Source organism: Triplophysa rosa, linkage group LG6, assembly GCF_024868665.1.
Source record: "Triplophysa rosa linkage group LG6, Trosa_1v2, whole genome shotgun sequence".
In the NCBI taxonomy this organism is placed as follows: domain Eukaryota; kingdom Metazoa; phylum Chordata; class Actinopteri; order Cypriniformes; family Nemacheilidae; genus Triplophysa; species Triplophysa rosa.
This window is the reverse complement of record NC_079895.1, coordinates 4,148,629-4,162,832: the sequence shown is the minus strand read 5'-3', so window position 1 is coordinate 4,162,832 and position 14,204 is coordinate 4,148,629. Positions and strand designations below refer to the sequence as shown.

The 14,204-nt window shown below is 37.1% G+C and overlaps 2 protein-coding genes across 4 annotated transcripts in view; one reads left to right on the top strand and one right to left on the bottom strand.

Annotated features, from left to right (window-relative positions):
• The window catches only part of dnajc10 (DnaJ (Hsp40) homolog, subfamily C, member 10), a 255,365-nt gene that overhangs the window by 50,950 nt on the left and 190,211 nt on the right, over positions 1–14,204 (bottom strand). The window lies entirely within an intron of this gene.
• itprid2 (ITPR interacting domain containing 2) overlaps positions 2,286–14,204 on the top strand; it is a 35,018-nt gene continuing 23,099 nt past the window's right edge. The window contains exon 1 of one of the 3 annotated variants that reach the window (XM_057336639.1): positions 2,286–2,397. The gene's annotated coding sequence lies outside the window, so the exon portion shown is untranslated. Of the gene's footprint in view, positions 2,398–8,632; positions 8,901–14,204 lie in introns of those variants that run through there. The other 2 variants (XM_057336637.1, XM_057336638.1) reach the window with 2 other exon arrangements.

Here is a 14,204-nt window from a genome sequence, read left to right as displayed (position 1 = left end):
CTGTTTCTCTAGTTAAAGGGCCCGTTTGGGTTGCAGGTAAGGCCACCTGCTGCATATGGGGCCAATGTGTCCCCTCGGGGCAATTACGGCTACCTTGTGCTACCTTGAACCTGGTTTTAAAGATCGTTTTTTTTTTAACATTTTATACACTAACGTTAAAACGTCATAAACTAACGTTAAAATCGACAGTAAAATAAAAACGTCACTTTATAATAATTTCCATTAGTCGTTAACAAACAGTATAGTCTAATATTGAACATATTCGTTGTTATTTCAATTAAGAATTTACATTAACGCGTGCCTGCTTATTCGAATTAATAATCTGTTTAGCATTATTTTAATACAATGATTATTAATGTTGCAAATGAAAACTATTATAAAATGCTGAATATAAATGAAACAAATTACTTCACTTCTCAACAGACATGTTTTAGCCCATCATTTGAAATAGCATTTGTAAAATTCTACGAATTATAAATGAGTGCATTATAAATGATTTTGCAAATATTTACAAAATTCTAATTTATGCTTTACAAATCTAATATATATACTAAACAAATAAATAGGCTAAATCGTGCATAAATAAGCGAAACAAATTCGCTTTACTTTATTTTCTACATATATAATATATTATTCAAAATGTATAGTGAATAATTTGGTGTCTGCCATTCTTGTAGCGCTAAATACTCAGTTTACACACTGTGTATGAGATATGTATCCAAAAATTATCCCGACACCGAATCTAATCATTGACACAAGCGCCATCTTCTGGTTAAACGGAAAACAAGCATTCTTCACTATCATACCTCAACATTTTTTCCAATCCTGTACGTAAGAATAGAATAGAATAGAATAGAATAGAATAGAATAGAATAGAATAGAATAGAATAGAATAGAATAGAATAGAATGTCTTGATATAAACTCTCAATAATCTTTCACCCTATTGTGGAATGACATTGTGAATGATAGCTCACAGGAACACCTTTAAGGTAATCAGCTCAATTTGGGCAATCAATAACGTAATAAACTTTATTAAAAGTAATACAATTTAAACTCATGCAGTTCCGAAGTTGCATGCTATATGTTTTGTATTGTGAACTTATTCTGCTAACAGCACACCTGTAACTTCTTATTAAATAACATAAGTTTGATGGACATACTTGTATTTCACATTTTAGCATTCATAATTTCAAAGGGATAATCGTTCATATGAGATATTGTTTCAAAAATACTGACTGTGGTCCATAAATCAAGTTGTAACCATCCACGGGGTAATAAGATGAACACACCTCTTGCCATCTGTTTTACGGCAAAAGAACTGTAATTAAAATCCCACTGAGAAATGTTGGCAATAAAATCGAACTGAATTAGCAATTATTTCAATTTTGCTGAAACAAACAACCATCACTGAAGCAAGTGTCACTGAACGCATTGTTTTTTAATTAATCATTCTTTGTGAATTATTCTGGAACACTTAATGTCGACTGAAGTAATCATATTATGTGTCTTTCCTGTTGAAAACACAACATGCTCATTTTGTCTTGATGGATAGCCCTTACCATCGGCTCAGAAGGTACACACTTTGACCATCACGCATTGTCGCAAATAAGACAGATTGTGGTTTTACAGTCTGCGGGTTAGATCTGTATCACTGACGCATCATCGCAGATGCATAACCACGTCCTTGCCTGCTCGGTGATGTAACAATTCCTTAAATCGGTAGATTTACAACTGTTCGTTTAATTATTTGCTTTGTAAAAATAAATGTTTCATACCACCACTGTGTATAGCAGAGTAAATTGTACACATTGTACGTGTGTTGTGTACGTGTGACGTATAGTGGGCTATATTATACAAATCTGAAACTCAAATCGGGTTACATTCCTCCCCAAAATAGGCTACTTAAAAAGGAACACAGCTAAGGTTTTTAATATCGTGACATACTGGTCGGACAGTTTAGCCTACAACAACCCCCAAATTATAATTATATGTAGGCATTATTATTAATTATTTTCACATTATTATTAACGTATAGGCATACACTATATATATATGTACATGATTTAAATATAAAAAAGGTTAGAAGGTTATTCTAAAGTTAACAATCTCGGACTTCTCTTTACAAATAATGTAAATGTTCAGTGATTAAACGCCATCAGATTAATCGTAGCCTAACTGTTTTGGGATCAGTGCACTGCATACCTTCTTCCAGCAGGTTTCAGGCCAGGCGTACTTTTGGGTTTGTCTCGCCCATGTTACGTTACTTTTCACTCTGTTTCCGGAAGCGGAAGCATCGTACTTCATGAAGTTTTGGAATAGTTTTGGCAGATGCCTCGGTGCGCTAGATACTTTGTAACTCTCAACGCGCTATCAACACCACGTCCTGCCCAGAGATGGTGAGATCAAGTTTTTCGTTCTTGTTCTTTGGGGGCCGGTACACTTGCACTGTCTATTGTTACTCGATTGTTTATTTTTTTTAAAATAATTTTCGCTTTCATGCCGTAGCTGCTCTGGTGAAGTTTTGCACACGCTGACTGACTGAAATTCAGCGATTCAAGATGTATAGAGTTAAAGCTCTTGCTTTAATACGCAATAAACGCGCGTTAATCTCAAAGGTTTATTAACAGTAGAGTTGCTTTGCATGTCAAGCAAAGTTTGTGTAGTATACAGTAGTAGATTAAGGCAAAATCTATACAGCCTTGCATGGATGTTCTGGAAAGGAGAATCGAATGGCATTATGAACATGATTCGAGTCTAATGCATTTTTTATAATAAATTGCGTTGATGTTTTGTTGTAACCTCATGTGTTTTTGGGAATGAAACTTATTTTATTGTGAATATTGTGTAGTCTCACTTGCATTTCATTCTGCATTTATTGCTAGTTTTTGGCTGGTTTTTGGTTTGGTCGGTTCACCTGAAGTGGAAGCCGTGTTTAGGTATTTTATTTTATGATCACACCTTGTCAATAAATAGTAGCCTAATTGAATTATTTTTGAGGTATTCAAAAAAACTCAGCTTAGTTTTGAAGCGCTCATTCATTGTCAGTTTAGTCTGGTGGTTTTTAAGTCTCCTTAAAAGTGCATTCCACTCTTTCCTTTACATGACTTTTATCGTTTTATGTGAATGTTGAAAGTTGGGCAGGTCTGCTTCATGCAAACATTAAAGTCAGGAGTGCTCTACACTGTCTCTTAAGATAACATATGTGAGGTGTAAACACAACTGACAAATGTGTGTGTGTGAGAGTTAACATGAGTGAATCCGTGTACTGTCACGTGATTTACTGCATTCCTGCCACAGCGGTGAGAGCATGCCCTATATTCACCTAAAAGAATAGTTTATCCAAAATAGTGCCATTTGCTCAAACACAACGTAAGTGTAACTTTAAGACTGCATTTGGGCCATTGTTCACTGAGAATATTTTGCTAATTGTTCATAAATCTAATTTGTCACATTATTCACGCGTTTCACATTGCAATAGGTCTGAGGAAATTTGATAACCGGTGACGTTTGCATCGCATGACGTATGTGAAAGTGCTATTTTAGACATGAAACCAAAGAAGGATAATTGTCATTTTTGGATGAACTGTTCCTTTAACAAGTAGCAGCAGGTTGGAATACTGAGCTGCGTCAGTTTTAGTATTAACAAGTCTCGAACTGCTTTTCATGGAAACTGTGTTAGACAAACTAAACAAAAGGTGTGGCTCTGTTTCCTTAGCACCGTACAGTTATTTACAGTAGGCAGTTTGACTGTATTGAAGAGCATTAAAACACTTTTTTTCATGCAAATCCGTGTTGCTGTTCCTTCCCGGGTTTTGATTCCATCTAGATTGGTTTGGCCTGATGACCTGCTGCTCCAGAACCATGTATGGAAGAATAAGAATTACATAAGCCGTCAGCTGTAACCTACCTGTATTAGACCTGCAAAACAGAGGTTGTGCGCCCACAGCAGATGCTGCGTTATTGTTTTAGAAAGAAAGGAAGTCTGTGTTGTTTTAATGTTACAAAAGTACAAGTTTGAATGTTTTGTGTGTGGGTGTTTTTTAACATCTTGAGAAACAATGTGGTCTCACACTTCGCTCGATGCAGTTGAACCATCTTGCAAACAAGAAGATTAATGCAGGAGCGCTTTGTTCCAAATGGTTTGTTTTTCTGTCGTGTATGAGGCTAAAGAGTCACGCTGCAGAGAGAAAAGGTCCTTTGTGGGTGATGTGAATGGCTATCGGGGGCTTTGTTCACAGGAAATGAAGTTAGCCTGCAAACAGTCCCTGCTTACTAAAACCTCAAGAGGGTTTAAAGACTGCTTGCACATATGAGGAACATGACGCTGTCTTGTAGTACAGTATGTACTGCGCTCTCTTAACTGTTGAAGTATAGAGTGCTACATTAAAATGTGTTAATACGCTAAAAGGACCAAGATGTTGCTTGGGTTCTAATGACAGGTGAAGCATTTGGAAACTTTGGAAAGTCAGAAGTTTACTTTTTGTTTTGTGGTTTTGTTGTTGTGGTTTTGAACAAGGCTGGTGCTTGCTAAAATATTAAGTCACAAAAGGCTGTGCATTAAAATAGCAGCAATGGCAATATGCACTCAAAAAAATGATTTTTTTGATGCTGTTCATTTTAATTGAACAAATCATTTTGATTTAATGCCATTTATGAGAATTCACACTTTAACATGATTGCATCATGTTAAACTGACTTAAAATGGTAACTTTTTGGTTTAACACAATGTTTTCATTTTGAAAGAACACGTTTCAATCAAGTTGGTAAAATGGTGAAAAACCTTTTCACTTTGTTTCATGTTCAGTTTACGTGATTTAAACATGTTGATTCAACACGAATTATTTAAAAATGTTGTCGCAACTGCCAGTTCCCATCATGCTTTGCATTTGACTGAATAATGATTGTAAATGTCAAAATAAAGTGTTATTTTATGCTTTTTTAATGAAGATGAGATAAGAATGAGACTTATTAATGTTCAGTATTCTGTTTTGTTGGTATTTAAAAGATTTCTTTGTTCTGTTGGTGGTTTTAGGAGGTTACCATTGTGCTGAAGAGTAGAGCATTTGCTTAGGCTGAAAACATGACACATTATTGTTTCTTAGAACTGAAACATTACCAATGTAATGTTAATGCTGTGATCAGTTTACTTTTGTGTTCTTTTTTCCAAACATGTGCATATAAGACAGTAAGGGGCTCCTTAATTCAAGTGCCCTGATTTTTGCTGTCCTAATTTTTTAAGTTCAATCGAATTTTAAATTATTTTTATAAAATGAAATGATGTCAAAACTTTCGTCCCATTAAAGGCCGTACAGTACGGCAATGAGTGATGCTTTCTTATAGAAATCCGCCACAACTTCAAAGTTTCAAAGCAACAGCATAAACAAACGTTACACCGTGTCTACACCGGACGCGGCGCTATACGACGTGACACACAGCTTCTTCTAATGGGATTGTCGCGTGGACAAATTTTAAAATGATAATGGGTTCTAATTCGTTCTATTGTCCCTTATCGTGCTGCATCCGGTGTAGACACGGTGTTAATGTGCAAGTGTACATGCACGTTTTTGTGGCCCAAAATTAAAGTCCCAGTGAAATTAAAAATGACAATTCTTATTTTTCATGAAATATTGCAGCGTTTATAGTAAATAGCTTATCAATGTGGTTCATTTTCTTTTTAAAACTCATGTACCCTCATAATCTTCAATTAAAATCTGAAAATGCACTTCCGCCCTGAAATGACTATCCATCTCAAATGACATAAATTAGACGGCTTGGCCGGAGCATCCGTTAACTCCTCCCCTTCAACTATCAGTCTGCTGCCAGCTTCATTTCAAAATCAATGCGCCAGCTGTTTTTACACAACCAATCAATTTGCAGTGAAAAATGCAAGCCACGCCCACTAATTTTCTCCTTTGAAATTCCTTTTCACTCTGAAATGTGTCAGAATACGGAAGTAAAAACGATCGCAACATCCGGTTCACGGGGACTTTAACTACTGGTACACATCCACAAAGAAGAGAGTCCCTGTAGATTATTTCTAAAAACAAGCAAAATAAATAACAAGTAAATTACATTAGCTAGCAAGTTAAAAGTATGTCTAGCCAGTATTATTTTGGGTTACCAGTAGAAGAACTTACACGACCCATTTACCAAATTGTTTATTTAATACAATTTTTATTACAAAATCAAATATTAATTTAAATTAATATAAATTAAATTAAATATAAATTGTTGTATTATAATCCACCAGAAGTTAACTTCGGGCCAAGCGGGTGCATCTGATGAAACCGTCTATAGTGTACCCCTTTATAGGCTGTTTATGGTTGCCGAGCAACGCAGTAGCTTTCCATACTGGTACAGATCTTTGCATTTGGCTCATTCAGTTTCAAGTCAGAACAAAAAATTTTCCTGCCTACTCTAGAAATTCATTTTAAATTGCGGTTAAATATGTAGCACTTGTACTTCCTTGTTCTGCATACTCTCTCATGATCTATCAGGACCTTGTGCTGAGATGTTTACAGCATGGTTCTGTGGAAGCGTGGCCATCAGATGGATCTTTCTTGTGTTTATCTCATCAAATTGCATTCCATATTTCTTCCATAATCAGATCCTGAGCCCCGGCCCAGTTCTTGGGATCTGAGCCAGCACTCCTCTGGGTCCAATGTCATTGCTGTCCGCGAGGGTGTGTGTGCGTTTTTGTGGTATGAAAAGTAAAACCGATTGTTCAAGTTAAAACTTCCGCCGTGTCTTTCACTCATTTGAAGGTCTGTGCGGTGCTGTGAGTTAAAGATTTGACCCGAAAGGTATGAAATTGAAGCCTCACCTGTTCCTGACTGACACCCAGGCTCAGGCTAACACCCTGTGTGCTCCATATGTTTGTTTCACACTGCGCAAATTGAAACCCTGGGAACCGCTGACCTTGTTCAGGGTAATGATTAAACAGTTTTATCATAATGCTGGTACATGGTGTGTCTCTGTGGTTGGACCTTTAACAACAGGCCCAAGCTTGTATCATTTATTTTGGTCTCTTGCTGTTCTGTCAAGAATATAGTTATCTATATTTTGGGTGACTAGAGGCTGCAATCTGATCAAAGGAAATTATAGGGTTGGGAACCAAAAAACGTTGTATTTTTAAAAAAAAGGTATTTGAATGACATACGCGTTGGCATATTAGTTTGCGTTCTTTGCGTTCTGTTTACATTTAAACTAAATTATTCTGTAATGAAAAAAGACGTAATGATCTAGAAAGAGAATTGCTAAATTCTTCACAAAACAATGTTTTTTTTCTGCATTTTTGTCATACACCTTAAGGCATATTGTGTTGAAACAAGAAAATCACTGACTTTATTGCATTACACGCACTGTGCTGATTCAGCAGTTAGATAACATCATTAACCCTTCGATTGCTGTCCGCATTCCACACTTCCCTGTTTCGTTCTTTGGGTTTTGCAATAGCTGTGTCAGAAGCTCTTCTCCTCTTCCTTGTAACTTTCGTGAAGTCTTAAGATCTACTATCTGGCACTCTCCCCACCCCATTTCACGGGTAGCCATTTTGCCAGTTGTGTGCAGCAAAGCAAGAGGACACAAATCTGCCTCTGATATGTTAAACTACTGTGAAAATACTACGCTTCTAGTGTTTGCTTAAAGCATAATCAAATTAGCCATGATATTTAGTAATCGAATACACAAGTGCAGAGGATTTGTAACTCTTTGTGAATGATAGCGTCACAGATTCAGTTTAGTTTTCTATTAAAATCTGCTGAACATGTCTTTTGTGGGCATCAAAATGAGGATGCTGTGCAATATGTTTAATGTTTAAAGTCGCGCTGTTTGTAATTTGTGTGGTTCAGTCAGTCTGGTAACAGTGTACTGTTGAGTAATTTTGATGTTGTAGCTATAGGGCTGCGTGCTATTTGGAATATTTTATATTATTGAGATAATTTTGGTGAAGATACAAAAGTACAGATAATTGTAAACATTGAATATTGTTGAAAGTGTCAAAGACAGCACCAATAGGCAGTTTAAACAATTTTGTGCTAAACATTTTAAACGTTCAATCCAATGCATGATGTTTTAAAACTAATGCAAAAGCAAAAGCTTCACCGGCTGGTATTTCTTTTAAATGTTTACTGTATTTTCAAAAACATTGATAGTGAATTTTTAATAATCTAACAGTGTTGATTTAATGAATTACTCAACCTTGTCATAGTTTTATCAGCATAAATTTTCGTGTCAGTGTTGTAATTAAAATCTTATCATTGTCATCATGAGGGACACACCCTGCCCCCAATTAATCGAGTACTCGTTTTTCAAACCTGTCCAGTACTCGAAATGAAATGTGATCAAAAATGCCCATCCCTACTATGTGTAAATAAACATATGGATTGTCAAAGATAAAATTGTAAATCGTTACGTTCGTTGAGTTTTTTTATGATAAACAATTTTGGTTCTCTGTTGGGTGGTCACTTATTTAAAGTTATAGTTCGCCCCCCCAAAAAATTGGTAACCAACGTTCTTCAAAATATATTCTTTTGTGTTCTGCAGAAGAAAGAAAGTCATACAGGTTTGAAATCACATGAGGGTGCCTTTAAATTTTGGTCCTGTGAAACCAGTTGAAAAACTGTGGTAATGTACAATGTAACTGCTCCAGAACTGGGATGAAAGATGTAGACAGGAGAATAGCGACATGAATAATCTCTTGTACTCTTGAGACTTTTCAGATCATTAGGCGACAGAAACTTCCGGACGATGTGCCAGCTGCTCAATCTCCTGTGGACAGAAGAATTTGATGTCGCCTGAATTTATTGTCACGGTCAATCTTCTTTCTTGCTGTCTGAAGACAAGTGGAAAAAGCCTCGAATGCAGGCGCAGTGAGAGAATTATCCAAAGTGCCATTACTGTAAGCACTGTGTCACATTTTCTAAACAAAGGATCTTCGAATGATCAGAAGAGATTGATTTTCAGCTCTCTGGGGAACACTCTTCTGGTTTCATAACAAAGAGATGGTTTTAGCCTCTAGAAACGCTGTCTGCTGTTCTTCAATGATCTGTTTCTAAGCTATAAGAAGCAAAACTGATATGAGACTTAATCCTGTTTCACACAGTGCTTTTTCATCATAGCCCCTATATTAAAGGGACAGTTCACCCCAAAATAAAAATTCTGTCATCATTTACTCACCATCAAGTTGGTCCAAATCTGTACAGATTTCGTTGTTCTAATGAATCAGAGAAAGGTATTTGGAAGAATTTTTGTAACCAACAGTTCTTGGCCACCATTGACTACCATAGTAGGAAAAAAGTGCCCCAGAACTGTTTGCTTTCCTACATTCTTCAAAATATCTTCTTTTGTGTTCAACAGAACAAAGACATTTATAAAGCAATTTTTCCTGCTATGGTAGTCAATGGTGCCCATTACTGACATGCATTCTTCCACATATCTTTCTCTGTGTCTGTTCATCATAACAAAGACAGAGTTTCAACAACTCGACGGTTTGTAAATTAAGACAGAATTTTAATTTTAAGTGAAGTGTTCCTTTGACCATTGTACTAACAATTTATTGTATAAGAATGCGGTTCCATAGCTACACAAGCCTGAATTTGTGGGTCAGTGCATGACAGCGTCACAGAGACGCACACACATGCTATTTTTGACTTATGCCACACAAAAGCTTTCACCCGTTTGTATTGAACTTTCTCAACTCCCCTTCGTTCATGTTTGCATTCCTGAGAGAGAAATCTGATGGTTCTTTATGCAGACGCTTGATCTTCTCAAAGATTAAGTCTGTAATCTGTAGCAGCGTTGTATTGTTGTCTGTTAGGGACCAATAGGAGGGGTAAAAAGTAACCTTTTCTTTGATAGATACCCTGATCTTTAAAACAATATCACAATGGAGGACTGCGTCAGTATGCCATGTTATTTCACGGACCTGGCTTTTGGTTTGTATAAAAGACCAATTCTAAAGGTCAGTAAGGGTGGCAATTCACCAGGGCACTGAAGCAAAGTGGATATTGTGTTTCTAGCTTGGGAAGAAAACATTGCAGGTGTGGTTCAGAAAGAGCAGCTCGTTGTGCCAGAATTGAGTAAGCCTGCTTTGAAGCCGATGACATCACTGTTCGGTGGCAAGATAACATTACTTTGAGGTCGCCGGGCATTCTTTCTTAAAATCAGATGGGCTTTTTCACCAACATATTGTCTATAGCAGATTAAAGGTTATTTTGAGAAAGCCAAATGTTTCATGACTAGAGCTTGATGATATCTTTAAAACCTATATCCTGATCGTCTTGTTTGGAATGGATATGGTTACTAGGTCTGTGTAAGGATCGCTCATAATTGTTGGATGTTTCTTAGGACGTGGTTTGATGTGTTTGTGTTTATGGCATTTTTGACTTGGAGCCCCAGGCCTGTTTTTGTTCAGGGCCTTTGGGACGTGAGGACGGACACGACGAAGAACCGGTCAGATCTGGCGCGAGATGTGGGAACTGGGACATTGTCATTTACACAGAAAGAGGTCATGGTGAGAGCGTGTGTTTTAGAAGTGTTTAAAAATAGTCGTTTTCAGATCTTTTGTTGGCAGTTTTGAGGATAGCAGCAGGGTGGGAGGAGAAGAGGAGGTGCTCACGGATGAACTGATGACTTCTAGGTATTTGTCATAGATTGAGAGATCATACAACAGAGCGGAGTGGCATATTAAGTTTATTAACATCACTGTTTTGCTCCCTTGTCGTGTTTTGAGCTAAAAATAGTAATTTAGTTGAACTGAGGACATGCTATTTTATTCTGTTCTTCAAAGCAAAAATGCATAATTTGTAGACGCCCCTTAAGAACACATACTGTAGGCATTTACTAGGAATTGCACCCACTAACTTGTTACTTTTCAGGAAATAGATAAAACTCTGAATCTTTTTACATAATTTAACACCGTGTTGTCAACATTTACAAAGCTCTCAATACTTTTTATTGGTTAAATATTTCCAAAACCAACAAACAAACATTAAGGGTGACCAGTAGTAATGTTTAATGAAAAAAATTAATGGGGATGGTTTCCACTCGACAGCTGTTGGAAAAAAGCTTACCATTTGAAGGTAACCTTTGATTATTTCTTTTATGTACTTGCTCAATAATTCACTTTTGTTCATTTTGATCCTAAAAAATTCAGCATCCCATGTTAGTTGAAAATTGGCAGCAAAATCCAACACATTGTGAATATTTAATATATCGCCCAGCTGCACTTATATAACACAAGATTCAAAACAAAGTCGCAGTTGGATATCTGAGGTTCTGTTTACACTTTGACATGTTTGTGTGGTTGGGTTTTTTTAGTCGTGACTCACTTAGCATGCCTTATCTCTCCTGTGATTGGTGGATGGACGGCATACCTTACGATGCGAAGTAGCGCTTATTTATGTTAACTCGCTGGCTTTCCCCATCCATGATCTTCAAGTTTACCCATTTAAAGCAGAGTATGTAACTCCGTCTGCACTGTTTACAAATCGCGGGTCGAAAATGGAGAGGAGAGCACGAGTTCTGTGTTTATGAGATGAAACAACTCAGGAGTGGAACGAAACATGTTGACCTCACCTATTGTTTGTGTGCTGCTGTGGGCTCTTTATAAAATCTGTCAGCCACTTTTTTATTGGCATTGTTGTATTATTTATGAACCGTGTTTTTGCATATGAAATGACTTTTCAGTTTATACTGGCCGTGTTACAAACTCGTGTTTGGACTCATTTTTGCTGGACATTTTGGTAACGTTTCAAGTGTGAGGTGAATAGGTGTCCCATGAGTGACATGGACACGGTGTTCCAGCCTGGATCGTTATAACTTTATATAGAGTAGTTTTTAAGGGTGAAAAGGGCTTTTCTCGTGTAGGAGTCTAAAAATAACAAAACCTCTGATGTGGATTTACACAATTTACGCAGGAACGGATACGCATCTTGATTTAAGACTAGATTTAGTGCTGTTAATCGTTTTTCATGTTGGAGTTTGCTTACTTGGTGTAATTTTAAGAGATTGTTTCATGTCTCTCTGTAATACTTCATTCTGATTGGTCAATCACAACATTCTCAGATGTTTCTGAATCATGAACACCAGGGGCCATGGGTGGCCACGGCTACCCCTGTGGATGGCCATCTATCTGGCCACCTCTGTTGTGCGAATACGGAGTGCTGCGCAGATCATTTAGCGTATGCACTGAAAGTAACACGAGAACATTACTCTCGCGTTAATATGATGTCATACGCTGACGCAAACAGTCTGAGCGCTATAGCTGAACAGCTGCTAACCGCTCCGTGACAGTGTACTGTCTGTGTACCATGAAAGTTCATCGCGAGCAGAAGGATCAGGTCAATAAAATCAGCCTTGTTTAACTGGATTTCATTAATTAATTACATTTTCGTGAAAGTTTAAGTTGGGGTACTGCAATGTTTATTTTCGATAAAAAATGCTAACTTACTGCAAATGATAGCTAGCAAATTATTTTAAAATAATGTTAGCACATGAAAGCATTGCAAATACATTGTTTACTTCACGTTCTCTTTGTGTATGTTTTTGACCAGCAAACTGTGTGTAATGAAGAATTGGTGTAAATTACAGTAGAAGTTAAAGAATTTCTGTCTGTAAGGATTTTTTGGTCACCCTAATAAAATCACTGGGTCTTACCTGGCCACCTCTAAAAAAAAGTTCTGGCTACACCCCTGATGAACACCAAACTCTAAGGCCCGGTTTCATAGACAAGGTTTAGCTTAAGCCGGGACTAGGCCTTAATCGAATTAGGGTAATTAAGTCGATTTTATAAAAATGCTTTAGAAAAACACATAACTGGTGTACATATACTGAGGCAAAACAATGGTACTGATACATTTTAACATATGCCAGGGAAAGTTATTTTCGGTTAAGACAGCTCAAATATTCATTATAGTCTAGGCCTAGCCTTAAAGCACCACGAAACCTCCCCTTTCAGCTACATTCTACCTCACTGTCATTTTTGAAAAATGCAATTAAAATGGGTGTGAACGCTGTGAGAAGGAGAGCCGTTAAAAAACGCCGAAGGTTCCGGCATGGGAGACGGGCGCTCCAATCACAAGGCGCTGTCATGAATAATTAGGAGAAATGTCTTCTCATTGGTCAAGAAAACACAGTCTCATGAATAATAATGAGACACCGACGCGTCATCGATGCACTATAGTACATCGCCACGTCACATCTTTTGACGTTGGCCAGATGAGGTTTTTAAACTCGGAAGGCAAAAATAGCGCTCAGGTTTCGTGGCGCTTTAAGCCCTGTCTGTGAAACCGGGCTTACATTTTTTCTGTATGGCTTTGATAGCTGCACGTCTCTCAGATGTATCCCCACATGATACAATACAATAAAACTATAAACTCAATTCAATATTTCTGCTTTTATTAATTGATTTGCAAGTGGTCGTGTAATAGCCTCACAGGGTTTATGTAAGGCACAATGTACAGCCTTGTTATTGCAGAATAAACACCAAAAAATGATTTGAAATATTTTTAGCTCATTTGTAACTAATGCAAAGGAAAAAAGTGGCTTAAAGCCAAGTCAAGGACATGCAATTTGGTTTAAACATTTGTCATTTTCATGTACGTTGTTAATTAGCCATATTTGTTTAAATATATTTCTAAGTAAATAATTTGTAAGGTCAAGATAACTCGCAGTACCCAGCTGACCCTGTGTTACTAGTTTTAGCAGTTGTTATCAGAAAATAGCATATCTTTGAATGTCACAGCTGACCAATCAGAATCAAGTAATTCTGTGTGTTTTGTAATAGTTGTTATAATGAATGTCTTGTGTACTATAACAGTCATATTCTCTCTTCATTCAGGTATATAATCTAAGGTTATCCGCTTTCCTTTTATTCACCAGGTTTATGTGGTGCTTGTGGTTCATCGTGTTTTCATTAGTGTTTCTGCTTATGAAAATGAGTCTGAAAATAGTCGCGTGCTATTAATAGCAGAGTGTGATATGTGGGAGATGCTGAATTATAAATCCATCCCATTTGGTGAAAGTCATCTGTTCCTTCAAAAAGTGCCAGATCTCAAAACAGGAAATGACTCTGCACCAGCTCACAATCTTTCAACTAAACAGACATTTCCTGCTCAACTTGTTTTTTTTTTGCTTTTTGATACAACCATGTATTCCAACCAAGTCCCCCCTTCACATTCCCCAGCCCCCCCCCCCCCCCCCC